Source organism: Eucalyptus grandis, chromosome 1 (genome assembly GCF_016545825.1).
Source record: "Eucalyptus grandis isolate ANBG69807.140 chromosome 1, ASM1654582v1, whole genome shotgun sequence".
NCBI classification, from domain to species: Eukaryota; Viridiplantae; Streptophyta; class Magnoliopsida; order Myrtales; family Myrtaceae; genus Eucalyptus; species Eucalyptus grandis.
In genome coordinates this window covers 14,405,218-14,411,237 of record NC_052612.1, presented here as the reverse complement: position 1 = coordinate 14,411,237, position 6,020 = coordinate 14,405,218, and positions in this window count along the sequence as shown.

Below are 6,020 nucleotides of genomic sequence, written 5' to 3'. Positions count from 1 at the left end.
GATAGTCTTTATCTTGACTCTCTTTTTCATCTATGGGCATCATCGACCTTGCTTTTATCAAGCACACTGTTTTTTCATGCCCCTAGTTCTTGTTCATTTTTTTCTTCACTTTTTTTCATGGGCATTGGCCTTGCTTTTACCAGGCACACTGCTTTTTCATGCCCCTTAATTCTATTTTGATTTCTATGCATGTGTCAAGCAATTACACTTTGAATGACATTCAAACTTTCAAAGGTCTTCATATGTCTCTTGCCTTGCCCCGGTGTGGGGATGATCACCAACTGGGTTTAAAGAAATAAAATTGCAGGCTCAAATGGGCTATGCAAAGGATATAAGTATGTAGGATAGAGAAAGAAATGCTCTTCATCATCCTAAGGCACTTAAATTACCATATGAATTCAATGTAATAGCACGACTTGAAAATTGATGCAAGTGAAAGCAAGAAAATTTCAATCCATTCACTTTACTTTATGGTGCTATCTTACCCTCCAATTTGCCCCAAAGTGGGGTGGTTCTTGACAGGGGTAATTTGAAAAGAATATCCATAAGTGTATGGGCTCAAAAGGGTTAAGCAACGGATCACCGTAGTGTTTAGGATAGAGAAATGAATTGCCTCTCATCATTTCGGTTATCGTACCTTTTGCGAGAGAACTCTTTACCTTGCGGATATGGAACTTCCTACACTCATCTCACAAGTGTATCAAGTGTATAAGTATGGGACTGTGTATAGGATAAGGCTTGCCTTTCATCATCCTGATACGTCTCATTCAGCATTCTTAAGCATTGAAGTCACTCCATTAAATTGTATATCTTGACAAATCTCCACATGAAATTGGTGAGCTAAATCAATATGAAAATTCTCTTTTCAAAAGAGTCCAGCAACTTTAAGCATGAAAAGTGTTTGTGACTTCAAAACAAATAATTTATTGCACTCAAAACATGATTTTCAGCATTCATTCAATGAATTGTCCCACGAAGGGATTGTCTTAGCAATGGATGTCCTTGGATTGTCTCTATCAATCAAAAGTGAAAATCCATTTTTTGATTTGATGAATACTCCATTCTGGCTTTTGCTCCTGCACAAGAGAACGTGCATGAATAGGATAGTATGCAACTCAAAGTAAACTCAAATTGCACAACCATTTTGGCTCGGATTGAGATTTTGTCTCAGTCATGTCACTACTAGAATCTGTAGTGCCCCCAATTCGTCATCTGCAAGGAAAAGAATAGAGTGTCAATTCCAGAATTATTTATGTTTAAAGATGAGATGTACCTCTTTCATCAAAGATGGATGATCCTCTTTTAACTTGCTCCTCATTTAATGGGCGAGAATGAAAATTCCGTCAAGCATGGAAATGGAACACACTTTGTTTGGCCCTTCAAGATGGAAATTTCAAGTAGTATCGAGATGTGACCAACATTAACTCTTTAGAAACTTGTTGAGTAACAATTGAACCAATTGCAACCTGATGTGCCTTTTTCAGATGCTTTCTTATCGGGTCAAGAAAGTAATGCTCTGAAACATGAAGTAAATGAGTCAGAAAATTAAACAAGGCTAATCTAACGCATGCTTTTTTTGGAAATGGCTTAAAAATGATTTTTTTTTTAATTCTTTTTTGGATGAGGAAGCATGAAGAAGCCCAGTCATCAGAATTCTCCTTGGATGATATTTTCTTTTTATTGTTGGATATCGTCATTGGACTGGTTTGGCATACCCCATCATATCCTCAAAACAAAACTTGTAATTCTATTGATATCCATCAATCAAATTACATTTATTGGAATGTGATGCTCAAGCACAGAATAAATTGAAATCAATCCCTAAAAAAGCAATAAGAATTCCCATGCGGGGAAGGTGCATGCCCCTAATTAAATGAGGAAATCGAACTACTTAAGACCATGAATCATGTGTACTTGAATTCTTCACCCTTCTTGATCTTGTGATGCAAGCCCTTCAGGTTTGATATTCTTCCATAGATATGTTGCTACCCTCTTCATGATGGCATCAAATTCGACTACCTCAGGAAAATGAGACGATTCAAAAGGTCTTCTTGGTTCTCTTCTTGGAGTCGCAATTTCTCACTAAAGATAGATTGCAACATTTTTGCTTGACGAGATAAGCTCTTTTTATCCGTCATTTGAACTCTCGATCGTGAACGGATGGGTGAGCGGGATCGTTCCATAATCACCTAATTCAAATGAACGGGAACATGTAAACATGAGGGTAAATAGAAAGTCAATCCATGACAATGATCTAATCGATTTTTCCATTTTTTCACTTATTCATGAAAAGTTCTTACAAGAAGGGCATTTTCTAAAAATGGACTAGGAAAATAAAGCTAGGCACCCTAACAAGACCAAATCTCCTAAACATGAATTGAAAACAAATTCTCAGAGTTTTTTTGGCAAATAATTCATTGCATGGCAATTCCTCATTTGATTTCTAATTGATAAATGAATTAGATCAAACGAATAACCTAGATTGTCATGGATGGACCAAAAAGTAAATTGCATAGTATAGGGATAGAAGACTTACTTCGCCAAGAAAAATCAATGGCAATCACATAGACATGCACATGCTAAGTGGCTCGATTTCTACTCTATAAGGCTTATCAAAGTGGAGCCACAAGGATGATCGGACTAGCCACGGGCTTGTGGACTATGTCGGGTCCTCATGACTCCGGCTTGGTCAAAGAGCCGACCTGGGTCGCGGGCATGCGGACCGAGGTGGGTACTCTTGACACCATGAAAGAAACTTCGGGATTGAGATGGGCGACTCATACCGCGAGCATGCGGTCGAAGTGGTATCCATCTCAATACCATCCTAAATGATCCAATGCGGCGGGGTCCGGCGGCAGGTTGTGTGTGCTAAGTGTAGTGATAAATGCAAGGCATGCATGACAATTTATATCAAGTAACACTTCATATATGAAAGTAAACCATACATTCCTACACCTCCCTGCATAACAAAGATTAGCAAATACTTCCCCTTATACCTCCCAATCTGCAAGAACATTTAAAACCTAAATGTTAGGGACGTACCTGGAATCCTCGCTGCCAAACAAAAGCATTTTTTTCAAAAAAGAAAATTGGCCTAAGTCCACTAAGAATTTCAACTCAAGTCCCCAGCGGAGTCGCCAAGCTGTCGCGACCTATTTTTTCGAGGTGTGAATCACCTAGGTTTGGCTAATGGATTGTTAAGCCTGGACTTAACTCGGGCTCTCCCAAGCCCATACCAACCCGCGACTTAGGTTCAAGTTCTTAACATGTAATTGTTTTAATTAGGAGTCGCCACTAATCTATTTTTGGTGGGTCGATTAGAAACCCAAGTAAAGTAACGGGAGTTTTACTTTACTTCTATGAACCAGAGAGATTATGGGTACGGGGACTTGGTTACACTAGATTTCTCTAATGCCCTTTCGGTACCATTCTTTTAATTTTGAAAAATGTTTGGCAAGGAGTTTGGATTGATTTAAAACTAATTCCTAACATGTGAGGTGTTCATGCGGGTGCGCAAACCACCAATTTAACACTCAAGTAAAGCAGAAAATAAATTGCAGGACTTACCTCAAAGCAACGAAAGCATCCGCAATGTTAGTTTAGAATTCATATCAGCAAAGTCTAAATATGATTTCTAATTAACACGCAATTTTTGTTTTGTTTTCACTTAATTAATGAAAAACATGCAATATGCAATGCGTGCCACTAATTTAACATGAATGATATGACATGGCAACATGACTTAGCTATATGATCTAAGCAATATGACATAACTAAGCATGTGATCTATCCTAAGCATGAGATAATTTATTCTAAATAATTTTTTTGTATTTTTTATGAGATTCGAAATTAAAGAAATGCAACATTTAAATATGCAATCTAAATTAATCTAATGACTTAATTCTAATGACGGGCAATTTCTAATTAAATGCACCTAACAAAAATCACTAAATGACGTGCATTGTATGAAACTAATCTTATATGACATGCAAATGACGTTTTTATTTAAAAATGCAATCTATCCTAGAAATTGCAACTAATTTATCCTAAGACAGATTTTATGAAATTTGAAAAGATCTAGCTAGATTAAGATTCTATCTAATTTAAATTAGGAATTAAGTCATATTAAATCCTAATTTAAACTAAGACATTATCTAAATCTAAAATGCAATTTATTTAAAAAGATGATCTAAATTTAAAATGAAACATGCAATCGCAATCTAATATGCACAATGATTCTTTTTGTGTTTTTCTTTAAGAAATTCAAATAAGATTGCAATTTTAATCCTAAAGCAAATCTAATTCAAATATTTTTTTGGATTTTTCTTTTACGAAAATAAGATTGACTCAACCAACTTGACGATAGCAAATCAAACAAGATAAGATTGATATCCTAAAATTGGCGAACCATATCTCGCGCATGAGATCGGGTTGGTAATTTTAAATTAAATCGCGAATCGAATCTCGGGCTTGAGATTGGATTGTCGATTTTTGTGAGAGATTGCGAGTCGGATTTCGGGCTCGAAAATCGGACTGTCAATCTCTTATTTGAGGGGCCAATTCATGTTGGAATCTCAATCAAACATTTAAGAGGAACAATTCCATCGAACAAAACTAGATATAAAAGAAAATAAAAACTATAACTAGATAAACAGTAATAATAATAAAAAAATCTACCTAATTCCCTTTTCCTTTTTTTGTTTTCCAAACAAGCTTGTGCCCGTGTGGTGGTCACCGTCGGTCCGGCAAGGGTGTCGCGGTCGGGGCTCGGCGAAGGTCCGGCGAGGGCGGTAGCGTTGCAGGGGTCTCCGTGGGTGTTGATCGCGAGTCGTCGAGTAGTGGACTCACGACTTCGAGCGGGCGGAGCGGGGCAGGAAAAGCTCCGGATCGGCAGAAATCAAGGCAGCGCAGCGAGGAAATTCGGTGATCGGCTTCGACGGGCTTCTGCATGGCCGTGCTCGCGGAAGGGCTGGGTCGGCGGTGCCGGTGTCACGAGCTTATGGGCGATGGCGTCACGGGACGGGGCGCTGCAGATCGGCGACAGCGGAGGCGGAGTCGGGCCGTCGTGGGTCGGTGCGGTGGTGGAGCTTCGGGCTGAGGGCAGAGCAGAAACGGCGTCGCGGGAACTCGGGATCCGGTGCTCGGGCAGAGGTTCGATGGTGGAGCGCGCGGTGATGCGGAGGAGCTTCGGGTAGTCACGGATGGAGAAGCAACGCGGGGGCAGCAAACTTGAGAGAAGATGAACAGTAGGGGTCAAATCACCCCCTTTTTTCTGCTTTTCCGCCTCTCCCTGTCTCTTCCTTTTACTCTCCTTTTCACTTCCCACTTTTTTTACTTTTTGCTTTTTTCCTCTTCCTTGATCCGAAGAAAACCTAGCAAAAAGCCTATTCTCTCTCTTTCTTTTTCTGAATTTTTTTTAAAAGGAAGCCCCCTAAACCTCTCGCACGCACGGCCTTTTATAAGAAACGGAATTGGATTTTCAAATTATACTTCGAATCAATCTTCGCAAATCTTTTCACAAAATTTATCCCATATTGATAAGGATTCGAGATCAAGATGAAATTTTTCTAAATCCAAATCTTCTAAAGACAAATCGCAATATTTTTTTACCCATCTGCCATATCTAAAAAAAAAAATTCATATCCCGATTGAAATTTCAAAATTAATTTTCCCACAAGATAATTTTCGATCATTAAAAGTATGGGCTTGGGCCGACTTGCTCGCTTCGTGGGCTTAATCCAACTAATTTGACCTCACTCCGCACCGGTCCAATAAATAAAATGCACCTAAATCTATATGCTATAAAATTAAACCCTAATTTTTAATGCGATAAATGACTAAACGGGCCGTTAAAATTTAGGTGTCAACAGCGTTGAATGGAAGTCCACGACCTGAGTTATGATAGGCTTTGACTAGAGATAAATTAGCCCTTGTTGATTTAAATTCTAATTTTAATAATTTAGTCACAACAAATCAACAACTACTGAGGTATCACTAAACTTGCTCATTCCTTCGATTTA